General features: G+C 41.1%; 2 pseudogenes; one reads left to right on the top strand and one right to left on the bottom strand.

Moving 5' to 3' along the window:
* Positions 1 to 30: 30 nt before the first annotated feature.
* LOC129651705 (keratin-associated protein 3-3-like) lies at positions 31 to 311 on the top strand (annotated as a pseudogene).
* A 2,699-nt stretch (positions 312 to 3,010) lies between these two features.
* On the bottom strand, positions 3,011 to 5,519 carry LOC129651704 (vasculin-like protein 1; annotated as a pseudogene).
* Between the last annotated feature and the right edge of the window lie 15,591 nt (positions 5,520 to 21,110).

Here is a 21,110-nt window from a genome sequence, read left to right as displayed (position 1 = left end):
ATACCAAAAGCAAACCAGGTTCCCAGTGCCATGGCGTGCTGTGCTCCCCTCTGCTGCATGTTCCCACCAGCCCCGCCACTACTGTCTGCTCTTCTGACAAATTCTGGGCATGAGTCTGCCTGCCCAGCCCCTGCTCACGTGTGGTTTGGTTACTGGAGACAACAGCTGCCCAAACCCTTCCACATTCCTCAACCCCATGTGCCCACCTGCTTCCTGCTCAACTCTACCCAGCCCACCCCAGACCTGGAAACCATCAACCTCACAGCCTTCACTCAGCCCACCTTGAGCCCTGCATCCCAAGCTGCTGCTAACTGATGTTTGACTCACTCAGTGCCTGGTAATAACACAGAAGCTGTCTATTTGGCATTCACTTGCTCAGTATTTTATCACGTATTGAGGTAGACTCAATGGCATAGATATAGAAAGCCTACTTTTTATCTTAATGGAAAGAAAATAAATAAACTTTTATGGTTATTTGGCTGAATAACAATTTGGTTCATTTGGGCAGGTGAGTGTCATCTATTGTCAAAATAGTATTAAAGTCTGTAAGACCTCAGACCCTACTTTATTGGTCATATTGCTTCCTGGATCCCATTTATTGTATTGGGCATTTTCATAGAGGAAAAATAATTTCTTGATGGATTTTCCCAATAAGCTATTTCTGTGGCAAAAAAAGAGAAATAGATGTGAAATTTTGTTGAGTGCTTTTTCTGTATCTATGGAAGTAATTATTTAGTTTTTTTACATTTAATCTTTTACATTTTAAAGTTTATAACTATGTTCATTTGCATTGATTTTTAAAATGTTAAACCAACCTTGCATTCCTTGCAAACCCAAATTGGTATAATGTATTTTCCCTTTCATACATGATTGACTTTAATTTGCTACATTAAAAAAAATTATTTATTTGGCTACACTGGATCTTAGTTGCAGCACATGAGATCTTTGTTGTGTCATGCGGGATCTTTTGTTGAGACACATGGATTCTCCAACTGTGGTGCACAAGTTCTGGAGCATCCTGGACTCTGTAGTTGCAGTTCATGAGCTTAGTTGCTCTGTGACATGTGGGGTCATAGTTTTCAACCAGGAATCAAATCCTCATCCCCTGCATTGCAAGGCAGATTCTTAGCCATTGGACCACCAGGGGAGTCCCTGATTTGCTAAAATTTTATTTAGAATTTTTGCATTCATATTAATGCAGAATATTGGTTTTTAGTTTTATTTTCTTGTAATATTCTTTTCGGGTTTTGGAATTAGGGAGGCTGGCCTGATAGAATGAATAGGTTAGGATATACTCCTTTGTGTTTAATTTTCTGGAGTTTCCTTTGTGGGAATGGTTTTAACCACCAATTGAATTTCTTCACGTGGGAGTGCTTTGACCAACTTTCATGAGAGTGGGATTGCTTTCAAGATTTAAATTAAACAGTAACCTGATGCAGAAGCCAGTCATCACATTGTGTAATTCTGAGCAAACTTCAGAGAATCTAAGTCTCTGAAACTACTCAGAATACTGAGTTTTATATTGACTATATTGCTTTTATTTATTTTATTTTTTTTTAAATGAACTTTGGCAGCTGGTGAATTTTAAGGAATTTATCCATTTCAGTTATCAAATTTATTAACAGAAAGTTGTTCACAGTTTCCCCTTATAATTCTTTTTAATATATGTGGAATCTGTGATGATGTCACTTCTCTCATCTTTGAATCCTGGCAATTTATGTCTTTTCTTTTAGTTGGATAATTAAAGAAAAATGTCGTATTTTGTTATTTTAGTGGTTACTCTGGGTTTCTGGTATACTTGTCATGGTCTATTTTCAAGTGATGTTAGACCACTGCATATACAAGAAAGCCACAGGAGTATGCTTTAATTCCTCCCCTCCTATGCTTTATACATTTGTCACCATACAGTTTCTATGCTTACTACAAATCTCAAAATCCATAGTTTGTATTTTTATAGAAGCAAATATCTTTTAAAAGGGTTTAAACAAGAACCATATATTTTCATTCATGTAGACACAATTTCTGGTGCTTTATCCCTTTATCCTATTTTCATCTGATTTAATCACCTACCTGCTTGCAGAGACACCCCTTAACATTTCCTGTTGTATGAGTCTACTTGTGGGCTTCCCTGGTGGCTCAAATGGTAAAGAATCCACCTGCAATGTGGGAGACCTGGGTTCGAGGTCTACTTATAAGAAATTCTTTGAGCCTTTGTAAGTTTGAAATACATTGGATTTTGCTTTTTAAAATTAAAACTTTTTTCCCACCAAACTAATGCAAACTATTTATTTCAAGTTAGTTATGTTATGCAGTAGCTTTCCCCCTAAACAGACCTGTGATAACCACATCTTTTAAATCTGTGAATAATGTTATCAAAGTAATCTTAATCTTTGAAATCTCACAAAAATTTATATTTTACAATCCACCCTGAATATCAAGGCTTCAAGAATAGCACAACACTTCCTATATCCAAATATTTTACAGCTATACCCAGAAAGAAAAAAAAGGGGGGAAAAACCACATATGCTTGGTTAAGGGCTAACCTTACCTGAGCAGCCAGAAATAAAATAAAATATCCAAATTATTAGCATTAATTTAATACAATTATAACTTCAATAGTCACTTTGTCATTGACAGTGATTGCTTGAGCACAGGGGTGAGTGCCCCAAGGGCTGGTAGTAGAAGCTGCTGCTGCAGACCAGTGTCTCTTTCTCTCTGCGCTGCCAGCTCTATCCTGTGCATTGCCCCATATATACTGTGTCTATGTGTGTGTGTTTTAAAAATCTTTCCCACCACACAAAGTTCTTTCTATTAAGGAGATAACAGGGAAACAACAACAAAAAATAAACAAGCCAATTTCTTGCTCTCTCGTTGGGATATGATTATTTCTCCTGTGCATGAAGTATTCAACAATAACATAAGAAAAGGAAAAGAACTATTTCTTCAGTATAATCCCTAAACACACAAACTGAATTTACTGGGTCAGATTTAACTGTGAGCATTTATATGCCTATTTCCAGGCATTGTCATCAGATGTCTCACTGCTACTTGTCTCCGTGTCTGAGTCCTCAAACTCTTTTCTGCAAGTGGTCCTCCAAGGGGAGAATAGGTTGGAACTTCGACTCTGCAAGAAGCCATACTTCCCAAAACTGTTTATTCTCAGCTGCTCTGTCTTCATGTGGTACTCTCTGAGGTCATCCTTTGTGAGGGGAAGGAAATTCTCATCATTTTCAGGATACTCCTGCCATCCCATTGCTTTCAGTAACCTGTGCTCTGCTTCCAGTGAGTGAGAGACGACCTCCCCTTCCTCTTCTACAGGGAGAGCAAGACCATTCTGATGACAGCCTCCCTCTCATTTTACTTTGGTTCAGGTGTGCTATCGTCCTCTAAATCTTTCAACTTCTCACACTCTCTGCCCTCTGAGAAGTCCGCATTCCGGTCATCCTTCAGAGTCTTCAGGAGCTCGCTTTTCCTGTCAGTAGTTCGGCGGGTCAACTTGGTCAGATGAGAGGAGCTAATCTCAATTGGAGGAGTGGTGCTGGTGGGGCTGTCTTTGGGAGAGCTTAAAACTACACCACCAGCCAGTACTACTGGTTTGATAACAGATTGGTCTGTAAAAGCAGGTAAAAGCAGACTCTTGGCTGAAGGAAAGTCTTTGACTGTGTGGATCACAATAAAATGTGGAAAATTCTGAAAGAGACGGGAATACCAGACCACCTGACCTGCCTCTTGAGAAACCTGTATGCAAGTCAGAAAGCAACAGTTAGAACTGGACATGGAACAACAGACTGGTTCCAAATAGGAAAAGGAGTACGTCAAGGCTGTATATTGTCACCCTGCTTATTTAACTTATATGCAGAGTACATCATGAGAAACGCTGGGCTGAAGGAAGCACAAGCTGGAATCAAGATTGCCGGGAGAAATATCAATAACCTCAGATATGCAGATGACACCACCCTTATGGCAGAAAGTGAAGAGGAACTAAAAAGCCTCTTGATGAAAGAGAAAGAGGAGAGTGAAAAAGTTGGCTTAAAGCTCAGCATTCAGAAAACGAAGATCATGGCATCTGGTCCCATCACTTCATGGGAAATAGATGGGGAAATAGTGGAAACAGTGTCAGACTTTATTTTTTTGGGCTCCAAAATCACTGCAGATGGTGACTACAGCCATGAAATTAAAAGACGCTTACTCCTTGGAAGGAAAATTATGACCAACCTAGACAGCATATTCAAAAGCAGAGACATTACTTTGCCAACAAAGGTCCGTCTAGTCAAGGCTATGGTTTTTCCAGTAGTCATGTATGGATGTGAGAGTTGGACTATAAAGAAAGCTGAGCGCCAAAGAATTGATGCTTTTGAACTGTGGTGTTGGAGAAGACTCTTGAGAGTCCCTTGGACTGCAAGGAGATCTAACCAGTCCATCCTAAAGGAGATCAGTCCTGGGTGTTCATTGGAAGGACTGATGTTGAAGCTGAAACTCCAGTACTTTGGCCACCTGATGCGAAGAGCTGACTCATTTGAAAAGACCCTGATGCTGGGAAAGATTGAGGGAAGAAGGAGAAGGAGAAGACAGAGGATGAGATGGTTGGATGGCATCACTGACTCAATGGGCATGAGTTTGAGTAAACTCCGGGAGTTGGTGATGGACAGAGAGGCCTGGTGTGCTGCTGTTCCTGGGGTTGCAAAGAGTCGGACACGACTGAGCGACTGAACTGAACTGAACTGGCTAGAGGAAAGGGCTCCTGATTTGTGTTCCATTCTGTTAGCTTTCCATGCACTGGCCTTGGCTAGAGGTGGTACAGGCTTAGGAACCAGTTTTTATAGGCACTTGGAGCCATAGTTGATGATTTGTTTCCATTTGCATGATGAGATCCTGATGAATGCAGCAGAGAAGGCAGCAGCAGGATCTTCTTTGAAAACTTTTTTGATGACTAGCATTTTGGAGGGCTGCTTGGCACTAGGTGGGTTTTCCCACACTCTAGAAGGGGTCTCAACAGGTCTGCATGGCTGATTCTGTTTGCCAGTTTCTGGATTCAAAGAAGGAAAGTCTTCCTCTTCAAATAGCAACTTTTCCACCTTATCTTCTTTCTTCTCTCCCCTAATATCTGTAGGTGGCTTTTCCTAAAAGGCACAGCCTTTCTTGGAGTGGAAGCTGCCATTCCAGTGGTGTTGGTTTCCAGTGCCAACCCCACTATGCTGACTCATGCCATCATGACCTAATGCAGAGCCATGCCAACTAGATAGGTTCCCTGTGATTCCAGCATATGCTCCCTTAGAGACACCAGAGTCCACAGAATCATGGCAGAACAGGGAGGGCTGGTGCCAAGAATCTCCTATTATCTGAAGAGGTCCATTGTTGAAAAAGCCATCAGAGGAATTATGTCTACAACAGCTTACTCCAAATCTACCATCTCCTTGGCATAGGTGCTCTCCATGTTTTTCGAAAGTTGCTGTAGGTGACTTAGCTGAATGTGGTGTTGAGAATTTTAGCCAAGCAGGAACAAAGTCATGCTGCACCATTTAAATACAGTGTCTATTTTCAACAAGGTGAGGCCTCCAACCTCATGGCCAGGATCCCAGAGTGTAATCTCTGTGGTCCTGCTTCCTGAACTTCTTTGAGTTGCCAGCTGGATTTCCATGAGGTTCTCTTGTAAAGAGGGTACTTAATTAGGCTGGCCAGCAGAATGCCTTACGATGAAGCACAAAGAAGCCAGGCTCTGTGTGGATCAATCTCTCAGTCCCCTCAACTGCTCATCTTAAACTATCTACTTCCTGACATATTTCCCAAAGGGGAAGGAAAAAGGGGAGGGAGAGGGGAACATAAAACGTATTTGTTCCATTTAAAAAATGGGGGAAGGGGAAAGAGCTATATCAATGTTCAGCTCATTCAACTTCCTTGAGTGATGGCACTATGATGTTGCTTAAATAGATGATACGTGGACATCTGCACAGTGAATGCAAATGCTGTTCATAACAAGGTCATAGCTTAGAAAGACAGAATGACTTCTGTTTGGTCAAAAAATGTCATTGAAGTGATAGATCAAAAATAAAACATTGAAGAGCTATAAAAGATCTTCTGAGTAGTCAACTCTAGTAGCAAAACATCCATCCACATTACAAAGCCCTTAATTTACAAATCTCATTATTCTTACATGGCTGCTAAAAATAGTCTGCAGGTATGAGTTTATATTTGTCTTATCCTTCAAAATCTAAGGATGTAAGAAACCTTGTTAAAAAAAAAAAACAAAAAAACAGACAGGAACTTGATATGATTTCCCTCCAAGAATAGCAGCTTTCAAGGCAAATTTCTTGGTATAAAGCTCCCAAATGTTTCTTCTATTTCTTTGGTCTTCACTATTTATAAATTCAAAGCAAAATTAAAACATGTAGAAAGGAAGGGCTTAAGAACAGTCATGGAGAAAGTTCCAAAGTGAGGTTTTCTTCTTTTCAGTTTTCTGTGTTTCACTCGTTCTGCCTGTTTCTGAAGACTAAATTGAGTTAATGGAGGGTAAGAAGAATCTTCTGCTTCAGTAGAAAGGTCACTTTGGATCCATTTTCATCATTGTTCAATCATTTAAAAAGCCACAGGAATCTATCACAGGCAGTGGAGGGGCTACGGTTGGGTACCAGTTGCGGTGTCTGAGGGCGTGTCCCCAGCTTCCTGATCCAGCAGAGGTGGAGAACCCACATCCATAACAAAGGTCTTCCCAAAAATCAAATTAAAGACATCTTTGATGGATGTTGAGTTCTAGATTAACATATATTTTCCCCTTTCAATACTTTCATGATATTATTTTTCTGTGTTGCTATCTGCATAGTTTTGGGTGATAAATTTGCTTTTATACTTACCTTTTCCCTCTGTACCTATATTGTTTTTCCTCTTCTGATTTAAAGTTTTATTCTTGTCACTAGTTTCAAGTAGTTTAATTATGATGTATCTTGGTTTGATTTTCTTCATGTTTCTTGTGCTTGGATTTCATTGCATCTCTAAGCATCTGTGGATTTTCATCGTTTGAAAAAAAAAAAGTCCACCATTTCTGTTCCCCCAGTCATGTCTTCTTCAGGGCCTCCAATTAAATGTATGTTGGGTCTTTGGAAGTTGTCCCACAACTTACTGGTACTTTCTGATTTCATTTTTTTAAAATTTTATTTTATTTTTAAACTTTACATAATTGTATTAGTTTTGCCAAATATCAAAATGAATCCGCCACAGGTATACATGTGTTCCCCATCCTGAACCCTCCTCCCTCCTCCCTTATTTTTTTCACAGTTTGAGTTTGGATAGTTTCTATTGCTATGTCTTTAAAATCCCTAATCTTTTCCTCTGCAATGTCTAATCTTTTGTTAATTTCATCTAGTTTATTTTTTCTCTCAGAAATTATAATTTTCCTGTCAAAAAACTTGGGTTGAGTGCTTTTAAAATATATTTTTCAAGTCTCAATTTTGAAAACAGAAGGCAAATATTTGTATTAGCTATTTTAACGTTCTTTTCTGGTAATTCTTTTACGCGTGTTAATTCTGGACTGGTTTTGTTTGATGGACTCTTCTCTTCATTCAGGAGTGGGAGTGCGAGTACCCAGGGTTGTGGAGTCTGCAGGTCTGCCTGGGAAGAACAGCTGCCTGATTTTGAGTAGCCATAAAACTTCAACCCCAGGAGCCCAGTGAAATGACTTGGCTGCATCCAATCCAGGCTCCACATGGCCATCTCCTATTTTGCCCTTCCTGAATTATGAGGTGAAGATGCTCACCCAGGCAGCAAAGGACCCTGTGTTGTCTTCAGAAGGGCACCACACAGCCTCACCTGGGATATGTCAGGCTATGATCACTGGAATGCAAATATCCACCTTGTTTCTTCTAAGATGTGCCCACAAACTCTACCCAGCTCAAATTCAGTCACCATAGATGGTTAGGGAGCTAACTTTCTGTGACCTAATCCCAAGACCAAGGCATTATGTTTCCAAGTCTAACTTGACTCAAATATCTTTGCCTACTAGGGTTATTTTCTTGCTGTTGTGGTGAAATTGCTATTTTCAGTAGCTGAGAGAAATTCAGACTTTATTTCACTTAGTAGGAAATCCACTGTGAGGTAGGTGATTACCAGAAGTTGGTATTTTTTTTTTTAACTGAATAGATGGATCCCTGAAGAAATGATCATAAATAATAATATTTTAAAGAGATTAATCTGTGCCTACAGGATGCAATCATTGGGGCAAATATCTATCAGATAGATCTTCTGTCCATTTAAAATTTTATGTATTTATAGCTTTGAGGCATAATACAAGTGGAGCAGGAACCTAGCCAGCAGCAAACAAACACAATTTCAAGAGGGAGATTTATTACTGCCTCTGGAAGTAAATCATAGCTGATATTCTGGGCTTAGTTTATTCTGAGCGTGTGATCTCACTCAATCAGATCACACTAAATATAGACCTGGAGAGGAGTCATGGCAGAACATCGATAGACCCACAAGCTGCCACCTGGGTTTTTCATGTCTTTTTCAGAAAGCAGTGAATTCATCTCAGCATTCAGTTTCTTTTAAGATAAAGCAGGAGGATCATCCCTTGCTGATTCCTGGAGGGAAACTCAAACTGCTATGAAAATATATTCACAGTTGTATTTGGATTTATAGAATTTTAGGACAAAATTTACTATCTTTTTGCAAAATGTCCCTCTGCTCCACCATACCCTGTAACATTCCATCCCTTATAGGATTATTGGCCATGATTATTCTGATGATGAGAAGCATTAACGATGACTCATTTTACTGATATTTCTCTGTAATCTGTCTGGAAAGAAAGATCTTCTTAAAACTATAATGTTTATCAAAATATCAGAGAGATTTGGGTAATCTGGCTTAAACTTCCCTATCAGCATCACTACCACTTTTGGAAAGAACACAACGTAAAATCTCCAGGATGGTTAAAAATTCATCCTAGTAATCAGGTTGTTTGGCAAACAAGTCCCCACAACCTCTCTCACAATCACTCCCTTCAGGGCTACTCACATGGTGGGTGCTCAATTCAACAAATACTTGGAAAAAAAAAAAAAAGGGAAAGGAGGAGTGGTCAGAAAGCAGAATATACACATGTACGATAACAGCTTACTCCCAGCCTAGGCTGTCTGTCCTGCACAAGTGACCTGAATGACACCATGTGTGTCTTTTCACTTTCAGAGCTTCCTTGATGTCTCAGCAGGTAAAGTCTCTGCCTGCTATGTAGGAGACACAGGAGATGCAGATTCAATCCCTGGGTTGGGAAGATCCCCTGGAGAAGGAAGTGGTAACCCACTCCAGCATTCTTGCCTGAAAAGTCCCATGAATGGAGAAGCCTGAATGGGCTACAGTCCAAAGGGCTACAAAGGGTTGGACATGATTGAGAAACCAAGCATGCATATCTTTTCACCAACTTTCATGACCTGCCAGCAAATGTGTTTCCAAGTGTGACAACCTGAGGCATTGTTTCGAGCTCTGCCTTCACTTCTCTTCATGGATGCACATCTGCATGTGACTTTTTGGCTATTGGATCCTCTCATGGTGATAGATGACCTCAGAAGCTAAAATGAGAAAGGACAGATCTCACTGGGAGGGGGAGATGGTCACTATATCTTTTACTATAACTATCATCCTTGACTTCAGGGGAACATGTTTTTCTTTCCCCACCTTTCATCAGTTTAGTTCAGTTCAGTTCAGTTGCTCAGTTGTGTCCGACTCTTGCGACCTCGTGGACTGAAGCACGCCAGTCCTCCCTGTCTATCACCAGCTCCCAGAGTTTACTCAAACTCATGTCCATTGAGTTGGTGATGCCATCCAACCATCTCATCCTCTGTCATCCCCTTCTCTTCCCGCCTTCAGTCTTTCTCAGTATCAGGGTCTTTTCAAATGAGTCAATTCTTCACATCAGGTGGCCAAAGTATTGGAGTTTCGGCTTCAGCATCGGTTCTTCCAATGAATATTCAGGATAGATTTCCTTTAGGATGGATTGGTTGGATCTCCTTTCTGTCCAAGAGACTCTCAAGAGTGTTTTCCAACACCATGGTTCAAAAGCATCAGTTCTTTGGCGCTCAGCTTTTTTTATAGTCCAACTTTCACATCCATACATGATCACTGGAAAAACCATAGCTTTGACTAGATGGACCTTTGTTAGCAAAGTAATGCCTCTGCTTTTAAATATGTTGTCTAGGTTGGTCATAACTTTTCTTTCAAGGAGCAAATGTCTTTTAATTTTATGGCTGCTAGTCACCATCTGCAGTGATTTTGGAGCCCCAAAAATAGTCTGCCACTGTTTCCATTGCTTCCTCATCTATTTGCCATGAAGTGATGGGGCCAGATGCCATGATCTTAGTTTTCTGAATGTTGAGTTTTAAGTCAACTTTTTCACTCTCCTCTTTCACTTTCATCAAGAGGCTCTTTAGTTCTTCTTTGCTTTCTACCATAAAGTGTGGTGTCATCTGCATATCTGAGGTTATTGATATTACTCCCGGCAATCTTGATTCCAGCTTGTGCTTCATCCAGTCCAAGGTTTCCCATGATGTACTCTGCATAGAAAGTAAATAAGCAGGGTGACAATACGCAGCCTTGATGTACTCCTTTCTCGATTTGGAACCAGTCTGCTGTTCTATGTCCAGTTTTAACTGTTGCCTCTTGACCTGCATACAGATTTCTCAGGAGGCAGGTCAGGTGGTCTGGTATTTCCATCTCTTGAAGAATTTTCCACAGTTTGTTGTGATCCACACAGGCAAAGGCTTTATTGTAGTCAATAAAGCAGAAGTAGATGATTTTCTGGAACTCTCTTCCTTTTTCGATGATGTTGGCAATTTGATCTCTGGTTCCTCTGTCTTTTCTAAATCCAGCTTGAACATCTGGAAGTTCATGATTCATGTACTGTTGAAGCCTGGCTTGGAGAATTTTGAGCATAACTTTACTAGAATGTGAGATGAGTGCAATTGTGTGGTAGTTTGAGCATTCTTTGGCATTGCCTTTCTTTGGGATTGGAATGAAAACCGACCTTTTCCAGTCCTGTGGCCACTGCTGAGTTTTCCAAATTTGCTGGTATATTGAGTGCAGCACTTTCACAGCATCATCTTTTAGGATTTGAAATAGTTCAACTGCAATTCCATCACCTCCTCTAGCTTTGATTGTAGTGATGCTTCCTAAGGCCCATTTGACTTCGCATTCCATGATGACTGGTTTCTGGTGAGTGATCACACCATCATGATTATCTGGGTCATGAAGTTCTTTTTTGTATAGTTCTTCTGCATATTTTTGCCACTTCTTCTTAATATCTTCTCCTGTTAGGTCCATACCATTTCTGTCCTTTATTGTGCCCATCTTTTCATGAAATGTTCCCTTGGTATCTCTAATTTTCATGAAGAGATCTCTAGTTTTTCCTATTCTACTGCTTTCCTCTATTTCCTTCTTCGATCACTGAGGAAGGCTTTCTTATCTCTCCTTGGTATTCTTTGGAACTCTGCATTCAGATGCTTATATATTTCCTTTTCTCCTTTGCCTTTTGCTTCTCTTCTTTTCACAGCTATTTTTAAGGCCTCTTCAGACAACCATTTTGCCTTTTTGCATTTCTTTTTCTTGGGGATGGTCTTGATCACTGCCTCCAATACAATGTCACGAACCTCTGTCCATAGTTCTTCAGGCACTCTATCAGATCTAGTCCCTTAACTCTATTTCTCACTTCCATTGTATAATTGTAAGGGATTTGATTTAGGTCATACATGAATGGTCTAGTGGTTTTCCCTACTTTCTTCAATTTATGTCTGAATTTGGTGATAAGGAGTTCATGATCTGAGCCACATTCAGCTCCCAGTATTATTTTTGCTGACTGTATAGAGCTTCTCCATCTTTGGCTGAAAAGAATATAATCAGTCTGATTTAGGTGTTGACCATGTGGTGATGTCTATGTGTACAGTCTTCTCTTGCGTTGTTGGAAGAGGGTGTTTGCTATGACCAGTATGCCTACCCTTCATCAGATCCCAGTAATTGCCTTGGTATAATATAAGGAGAAAAAAATGTATTTATTTAACAGGAACTTGAGCTCACGAAGTCGTAGGAGCTAGGTATGGCCCTAGTCTTTATGTCTGTTGCTAGATCTTGAAGTTCACAGGGAATGCAGCCAGGAGGAAATGTAGATACAACATGAGAGAAGACAAACAGAAGCTGGAGCCCACAAGAGCAGACTAAAATACAAGTCCATTCTTGTTACCTCTGACTTTGGTGGTACACACATAGTACAGAAACCAGGACCTTTTATCAATGAACTAACCATAGACTGTTAGCCCAGAAGTCAGAGAAACTGAAGGGGGATTTAGGGAAAGGTGAGTCAGTCTCAGGCCAATGAGGTGAGTCAAAGGGGGAGGGATGTCAGTGAGCTACAGATGGTTGGCTTTCCACTTCTGTCCCCAAGATACTGCAGAAGAGCCTCTCTGTGCCCTCCCCTGACTAGAATAGGGAGCCCTGGGAAATGTAGGCCAGCCTAGACAGTGACATAGCCCCCATCCCTAGCCTCCAAACAGATTATATCATACAGATCAAAATAAAATAAGCTCACCAAAATAAATGTGTTACTAATTGTACTAGAATAGCAGTGCTCATAGCTCAGTCGGTAAAGGATCTGCCTGCAATGCAGGAGACCTGGAGTCATTTCCTGGGTGAGAAAGATCCTCTGGAGAAGGAAATGGCAACCCATTCCAGTATTCTCACATGGAGAATCCCATGGACAGAGGAGCCTGGCAGGCTACAGCCCATGGGAATCACAAGAGTTGGACACGACTTAGTGACTAAACCACCACCCGAAGTACTAAAGAATTTTTGATCTTAGGATTCTTTTACATTCTTAAAAATTATCAAGGATCCCATAAATCTTTTGTTTATTTAGACTATAGCTATTGATACTTGTTATTTTAGAAATTAAAACAAAGAAATGGAAAAATATTAATTTATTTAGAAATAAGAATACTAAACCATTACATGTTAATATGAGTACATCTTTTTCTAGAATTAACTATATTTTCCAAAATTGAAAAAAATGAATGAGAGGAGAGATACTCTATATTTTTCAAATATCTTTAATGACTTTGTTGTTACTGTTTAGTTGCTAAGCTGTATCTGACTCTTTGTAACCTCATGGAAGGCAGCACCCCAGGTTCCTCTGTCCTCCACCATCTCCTAGAGTTTGCTAAATTCATGTTCATGGAGTCAGTGATGCAATCTAACCATCTCATCCTCTGCTGCCCCCTTTTACTGGAGAAGGCAATGGCACCCCACTCCAGTACTCTTGCCTGGAAAATCCCATGGATGGAGGAGCCTGGTAGGCTGCAGTCCATGGGATTTCGAAGAGTTGGACACGACTGAGCGACTTCACTTTCACTTTTCACTTTGATGCATTAGAGAAGGAAATGGCAACCCACTCCAGTGTTCTTGCCTGGAGAATCCCAGGGATAGGGGAGCCTGGTGGGCTGCCATCTACGGGGTCGCACAGAGTTGGACAAGACTGAAGCGACTTAGCAGCAGCAGCAGCAGCCCCCCTTTACTTTTTTTTTTAATTTAATTTTAATTTTTTACCTTCAATCTTTCCCAGCATCAGGGTCTTTTCCAATGAGTCAGCTCTTTGCATCAGGTGGCCAAAATATTGGAGCTTCAGCTTCAGAATCAGACCTTTCAATGAATATCCAGGACTGATTTCCTTTGGAATTGACTGATTTGATCTCCTTGCAATCCAAAGGACTCTCAAGAGTCTTCTCCAACATCACAGTTCAAAGCATCAATTATTCAGTACTCAGCCTTCTTTATGGTCCAACCCTCACATCTGTACATCACTACTGGAAAAGTCATAGCTTTGACTAGACAGACTTTTGTCAGCAAAGTAATGTCTCTACTTTTTAATGCGCTGTCTAGGTTAGTCATAGCTTTTCTTCCAAGGAACAAGTGCCTTTTAATTTCATGGCTGCAGTCACCATCTGCAGTGATTTTGGAGCCCAAGAAAATAAAATGTCACTGTTTCCAATTTTTATCCTATTTGCCATGAAGTGATGGGACTGAATGCCATGATCTTAGTGTTTTTTTTTTTTTTAACATTGAGTTTCAAGCCAGCTTTTTCACTGTCCTCTTTCATCCTCATCATTAAAGAGGTTCTTTAGTTCCTTTTTACTTTCTGCCATTAGAGTATTATCATCTGCATCTCTGAGGTTGTTGATATTTCTCCTGGCAATCTTGATTCCATCTTGTGATTCATACAACCCAGTATTTTGCATGATGTATTCTACATATAAATTAAATAAGCAGGGTGGCAATATACAGCCTTGTTGTACTCCTTCCCCAATTCTGAACCAGCCCATTGTTCCATGTCTGGTTCTAACTGTTGCTTCTTGACCCGCATACAGGTTTCTCAGGAGAAGGTAAATTTGTTTGGTATTCCCATATCTTTAAGAATTTTCCACAGTTTTTGTGATCCACCCAGTCAAAGGCTTTAACATAGTCAATGCAACAGAGTAGATGTTTTTCTGGAATTCCCTTGCTTCCTCCATGATCCAATGAATGTTGACAATGTGATTTCTGGTGCCTCTGCCTTTTTAAAACCCAGCTTGTACATCTGGAAATTCTTGGTTTACTTACTGCTGAAGCCTAGCTTGAAGAATTTTGAGCATAATCTTGCTAGCATGTGAAATGAACACAATTGTATGGTAGTTTGAACATTCTTTGGCATTGCTCTTTCTTAGGATTGGAATAAAAACGGACCTTTTCCAGTCCTGTGGCCACTGCTGAGTTTTCCAAATTTGTTGACATATTGAGTGAAACACTTGAATAGCATCATCTTTTAGGATTTTAAATAGCTCAGCTGGAATTTCATTACCTCCACTAGCTTTGTTAGTAGTAATGCTTCCTGCAGTCCACTTGACTTCACACTCCAGAAAGTCTGGCTTTAGGTGAATGACCACACCACTGTGGTTATGCGGTTATTAAACCTTTTTGTATTATTCTGTGTATTCTTGCCACCTCCTCTTAATCTCTTCTGCTTTTGTTAGGTCCTTACTCTTTCTGTCCTTTGTAGTGCCCATCCTTGTATCCTTCCCTTTCTCCTTTGCCTTTGCTTCTTTTCTTTCCTCAACTATTTGTAAAGCCTCCTCAGACAACCATTGTGCCTTCTTGTATTTCTTTTTCTTTAGGATGGTTTTGGTCACTGCCTCTTGTACAGTGTTACAAACCTTTATCCATAGTTCTTCAGGCACTCTGTCTAACAGATCTGTTCCCTTGAATCTATTCATTACCTCCACTGTGTAATCCTAAGGGATTTGATTTAGGTCACCAGAATGGCCTAGTGGTTTTCCCTACTTTCTTCAATTTAAGACTGAATTTTTCAATAAGGAACTCATGATCTGAGCTATTGTCAGCTCCAGGTCTTGTTTTTACTGACTGTATAGAGCTTCTCTATTTTTGGCAGCAAAGAACAGAATCAATCTGGTTTCAGTATTGACCATCGGGTGATGCCCATTTGTAGAGTCGTCTCTTTGGTTGTTGGAAAAATGTGTTTGCTATGACCAGCATGTTCTCTTGACAAAACTCTGATAGCCTTTGCCCTGCTTCATTTTGTACTCCAAGGCCAAAACTTGGCTGTTATTCCTGACGTCTCTTGACTTCCTACTTTTGCATTCCAGTCTGCTGTTGCTGCTGCTAAGTCGCTTCAGTCATGTCCTACTCTGTGCGACCCCATAGAGGGCAGCCCACCAGGCTCCCCCGTCCCTGGGATTCTCCAGGCAAGAACACTGGAGTGGGTTGCCATTTCCTTCTCCAATGCATGAAAGTGAAAAGTGAAAGGGAAGTCGCTCAGTCGTGTCCGACCCTTAGCGACTCCATGGACTGCAGCCTACCAGGCTCCTCTGTCCATGGGATTTTCCGGGCAAGAGTACTGCATTCCAGTCTACTACGGTGAAAATGACATCTTTTTTGGTGTTAGTTATAGAAGGTGTTGTAGGTCTTCACAGAACCATTCAACTTAAGCTTCTTCAGCATCAGTGGTTAGAATATAAAGTTGAATAACTGTAATGTTGAATGCCTTGCCTTGGAAATGAACTGAGATCATTCTGTCATTTTTGAGATTGCACCCAAGTACTGCATTTCAGACTCTTTTGTTTACTATGAGGGCTGCTCCATTTTTTCTAAGAGATTCTTGCCCACAGTAGTAGATAAAATGTTCATCTGAATTAAATCCACCCATTCCCATCCATTTTAGTTCCTAAGATGTCGGTGTTTACTCTTGCTATCTCCTGCCTGACCATGTCCAGTTTACCTTGATTCATGGACTAACATTCCAGGTTCCTATGCAATATTGTTCTTTACATCATCGGACTTTATTTTCACCACCAGACACATCCACAACTGAGCATCATTTCTGCTTTGGCCCAGCCACTTCATTCTTTCTTGCTGTGTGTGGTTAGTTGCTCAGTCGTGTCTGACTCTTTGCAACTCCATGGACTGTAGCCCACAAGGCTCCTCTGTCCAGGGGATATTCCAGGCAAGAATACTGGAGTGGGTTGCCATCTCTCCTCCAGGGGATCTTCCCAACCCAAGGATAGAGTCCAGGTTTCCTGCATTGCAGGCAGATTCTTTACCATCTGAGCCACTAGTGAAGCTATTAGTAATGCCCTCTGCTCTTCCCCAGTAATATTTTGGAAGCCTTCCGACCCGATGGGCTCATCTTCTGGTGTCATATCTCTTTGCCTTTTCATACTGTTAATGAGATTCTCCAGGCATGAATTCTGGAGTGGGTTGCCATTTTCTCCTTTAGCAGACTGTGTTTTGCCAGAACTCTCCACTACGACCCGTCCATCTTGGGTGGCCCTGCACGACATGGCTCATGGCTTATTGAATTATGCAAGCCCCTTTGCCACAACAAAGCTGTCATCCATGAAGGGGGTCTTTAACTTCTACCTTAATAGAGAATAGTTAGATTTTCGTATCATATCAAACAGTTATATCATTCTGAATTTAGTCTGCTGAGATTCCACTCATCATGTAACCCCCTGGCAAATCCCACCACTCAGAGGGAATGAGAGTGAAAGACAAATAGCTTCTTAGTGTTATCATGAAAATAGCTTTGACTTCATGAACCCCTTCATAGGATGCTAGTGTCTCCCCAAGGATGGCTAGACCATACTTATCCACAAGGGAAGCACTGGGGCAATTATCTAATCACTGAAACCCAAGTAACCTGCTCATGGCTCAATTATTTGGGCAATTTAGATATTTCTCCTTCCAGTTCCAAAAATTCATGACCCAATATTCTACATCATTTTGCCCCTGCAGATTCTAGTAGTAAGAGGTAATAGAATTGGAAAGACAGAAAGAGCTAGAGAAATAACACGGACAGGAAGGAAGAAGAAGGAAGGGAGCACCCCTGGAGTTTGCCTCATAGACCTTCACCATCAACTTGCTGAGAAAGAAGCAGGTCCAGAGTTCCTTGTGTGTTCCCAGAAGAGGCCAGCCTTCCATGTAGTCTCACTGGGTTCAGGGATCAGTTTCAACGGATTCCCTGAAGCTGTTGCAGAGTGGTCAAAGAAGTCCGGAGTGGGAGTAGCAACCTCATTGTGGATATTTATCCATTTTAAAATGCCCCTGGCCCATCCCTGCCTAGGAGACTGAAAAATCAAATTGCTGCACTGTTGTCTATCAATGATATTTTCATGTGCCTCAAAATCTTATTTTCCCATGCTAGTTTTAAAAAATTGATTATAAAATAGAACCATTCTCTCAGAAAATATGAATATATTTATCAAGACTGCAGCTAAGTCACTTCAGTCGTGTCTGACTCTGTGCGACCCCATAGACAGTAGCCCACCAGGCTCCCCCGTCCCTGGGATTCTCCAGGCAAGAACACTGGAGTGGGTTGCCATTTCCTTCTCCAATGCATGAAAGTGAAAAGTGAAAGTGAAGTCGCTCAGTCGTGTCCGACTCTTAGCAACCCCATGGACTGCAGCCTACCAGGCTCCTCCATCCATGGGATTTTCCAGGCAAGAGTACTGGAGTGGGGTGCCATCGCCTTCTCCGATTTATCAAGACACTATGGCTTAAAATGATAATGTAAATTTTTATAATGTCCTTTTTATAAATTAAAGCCTTTATTTGGAATAAGAACCCTCTAAAAGATAAACATTTTCTTTTCACCAAGCCCTGGTTCCCAGCCCAGTTTTCAGGAATATTTTGGAAAAGCACCAGCTTGTGATACCAACCATCCGGCTAGTATTTAGACATAGCTACATTTTTATGGTCATTACCCTCTCATTGAATCTTTATGGAATGAAGATAATGTCATGGTCAACTTTCTCCTTAAAATAAACTTAACTGCAACATGATTTTCTTTAGGATTGAAGTTATAAACATTTTCTATATTAAGTCTTTCTGATTCTAAAACTGTTGCAGATTTATCAAAATTTGATGACAGGATATTTAAAAATCAGCTGTAAACCTACAACCACCCAAATATACCATTTTAATAGATGACCTTCCAGTCGTCTTTCTAAGCCTGCATATAAGCTATTATATACAGCACATACATTGTAGTGTAAGTGCCTGACATTAAGCTTTTGATTGCATGAGCGTCTGCTTCAAAGATCTTAAAGCTGTGTGACAGAGTTACTAGCAAAACAACCAGATAAGGAAGCGAACCTCCCCCGTGGAGCTTATCCAAAGAAATGGAATCGATAGGGTGTGTGTGTGTGTGTGTGTGTGTTTATAGGTGTGTATCATAGGGATTTGGCCCAGGTGGCTATGGAGAAGTTCCATATGAGAAGTTCCATGGTCTCTTGCTTTTACATCACTGCCAGGAGAGGTAGCTCAAGCAGTCAGGCAGAGAGAGAGAGAGAGACAGAGACAGAAAGAGAGAGGAGACAGAGATTCCTCCCTTTCTCTGCCTTTTTACTCTCTCCATGCCCTCAGTGGATTCAAAGATGCCCACCCATATTGAGGAGGGCAATCTGCTTTTGTACTCTACAGATTTAAATGCTCATATCATCTGGAAATATCCTCATAGGCACCTCCAGAAATGATGTATAGCCGAATACCTGGGCGCCTGTGGTCCAGTCAAGTTGACACATATTTAGCCATCACACTCCAACAGTGAGACAGACCACAAGGCCAAGGACCCAGAGCTTGTCCCAGTCTGCTGCTCCTGCAGACCTCTTGTCCTGGTCTAGAACTGGTGTCACAGGAGGCTGAGCTGCAGGTGGAGGGAGGGAGGAACATTATGTGAAATGTAGCCTGGAGTGGAGAGTCCTGGCTGAAATGTCCTCAGAGGTTCTCTGTACCCTCAGGATCAAATCCAGATTCTTTTAGGAATTACCTGACTCCCCAGCTCCTTGGCAAATCCATCTGCCTGCTGGACACTATGTTCTCTTTCAGCTCTGGTCTGCTGCAGACTTGTCTCCTTGGAATACTTCTTCTCCCCTTTCATCAGCTAATCCCCTTGCATCCCCCAGGATTCTGCTTCACTGTGCTCTTTCCCTGGGAACTTTTCTCTAACAGCTCCAGATCTGGGGCAGGTGTCCCTCAGGTGTGCTGTATGGCACCCTGACAGGGTCTCTTGTCTCAGTCCTGCCCCGATCAGCTTTGTGACTTTCAGTTCAGTTCAGTTGCTCAGTCGTGTCCAACTCTTTATGACCCTATGGACTGCAGCATGCCAGGTTTCCCTGTCCATCACCTACTCCCGGAGTTTACCCAAACTCATGGCCTTCGAGTCAGTGATGCCATCCAGCCATCTCATCCTCTGTCGTCCCCTTCTCCTCCCACCTTCAATCTTTCCCAGCATCAGAGTCTTTTCAAATGAGTCGGCTCTTTGCATCAGGGGGCCAAAGTATTGGAGTTTCAGCTTCAGCATCAGTCCTTCCAATGAATATTCAGGACTGATCTCCTTTAGGATGGACTGGTTGGATCTCCTTGCAGTCCAAGGGACTCTCAAGAGTCTTCTCCAACACCACAGTTCAAAAGCATCAATTATTTGGTGCTCAGCTTTCTTTATAGTCCAACTCTCACATTCATACATGACTACTGGAAAAACTATGGCTTTGACTAGACAGACCTTTGTTGACAAAGTAATGTCTCTGCTTTTTAATATGTTATCTAGGTTGGTCATAACTTTTTTTCCAAAGAGTAAGTGTCTTTTAATTTCATAGCTGCAATCACCATCTACAATCACCATCTATTTTTTTGGAGTCCAAAAATTAAAGTCAGCCACTGTTTCCCCATCTATTTCCCATGAAGTGATGGGACCGGATGCCACGATCTTAGTTTTCTGAATGTTGAGCTTTAAGCCAACTTTTTCACTCTCCTCTTTCACTTTCATGAAGAGGCTCTTTAGTTCTTCACTTTCTGCCATAAGGGTGGTGTCATCTGCATATCTGAGATTATTGATATTTCTCCCAGCAATCTTGATTCCAGCTTGTGCTTCTTCCAGCTCAGCATTTCTCATGATGTACTCTGCATTTAAGTTAAATAAGCAGGGTGACAATATACAGCCTTGACGTACTCTCTTTCCTACTTGGAACCAGTCTGTTGTTCCATGTCCAGTTCTAACTGTTGCTTCCTGACCTGCATACAGATTTCTCAGGAGGCAAGTCAGGTGATCTAGTATTTCCATCTCTTGAAGAATTTTCCACAGTTTGTTGTGATCCACATAGTCAAAGGCTTTGGCATAGTCAATAAAGCAGAAATAGATGTTTTTCTGGAACTCTCTTGCTTTTTCGATGTGACTTTGGACAGGTCCTTTTGCTCCAGTGTGCGTCCAGCTTCTTTATCTGGAAAATGATAGAGTTGGACCATATGATATGAAGGTGTTTCATTTGAGAACTATATAATTCTCCAAATCATTTATTAATTATATAACCAACTTGTAACTTCTACTTGTCTAAGCTGTTCACAGAAAGAGGGTAATGGACATTGTCTTCCACTTCACCTTTGTAAGCTTTCAAGCTCTTTGTCCAAAGACGGAAACTTCATTTCTGGATGGTCGTAGTTGTGGTCACTTGACCAGAAGCTCCCCTGGTTGATTCAGCAGGACTGTGGACAATGAGAAGCTGGGGAAATACGTCATCAGTTTTGGCCATCAAATGTCATCA

This window comes from Bubalus kerabau, chromosome 4 (assembly GCF_029407905.1).
Source record: "Bubalus kerabau isolate K-KA32 ecotype Philippines breed swamp buffalo chromosome 4, PCC_UOA_SB_1v2, whole genome shotgun sequence".
Lineage (NCBI taxonomy): Eukaryota > Metazoa > Chordata > Mammalia > Artiodactyla > Bovidae > Bubalus > Bubalus kerabau.
The sequence above is the reverse complement of the archived record's forward strand: the minus strand, read 5'-3'. Positions and strand labels throughout refer to the sequence as shown.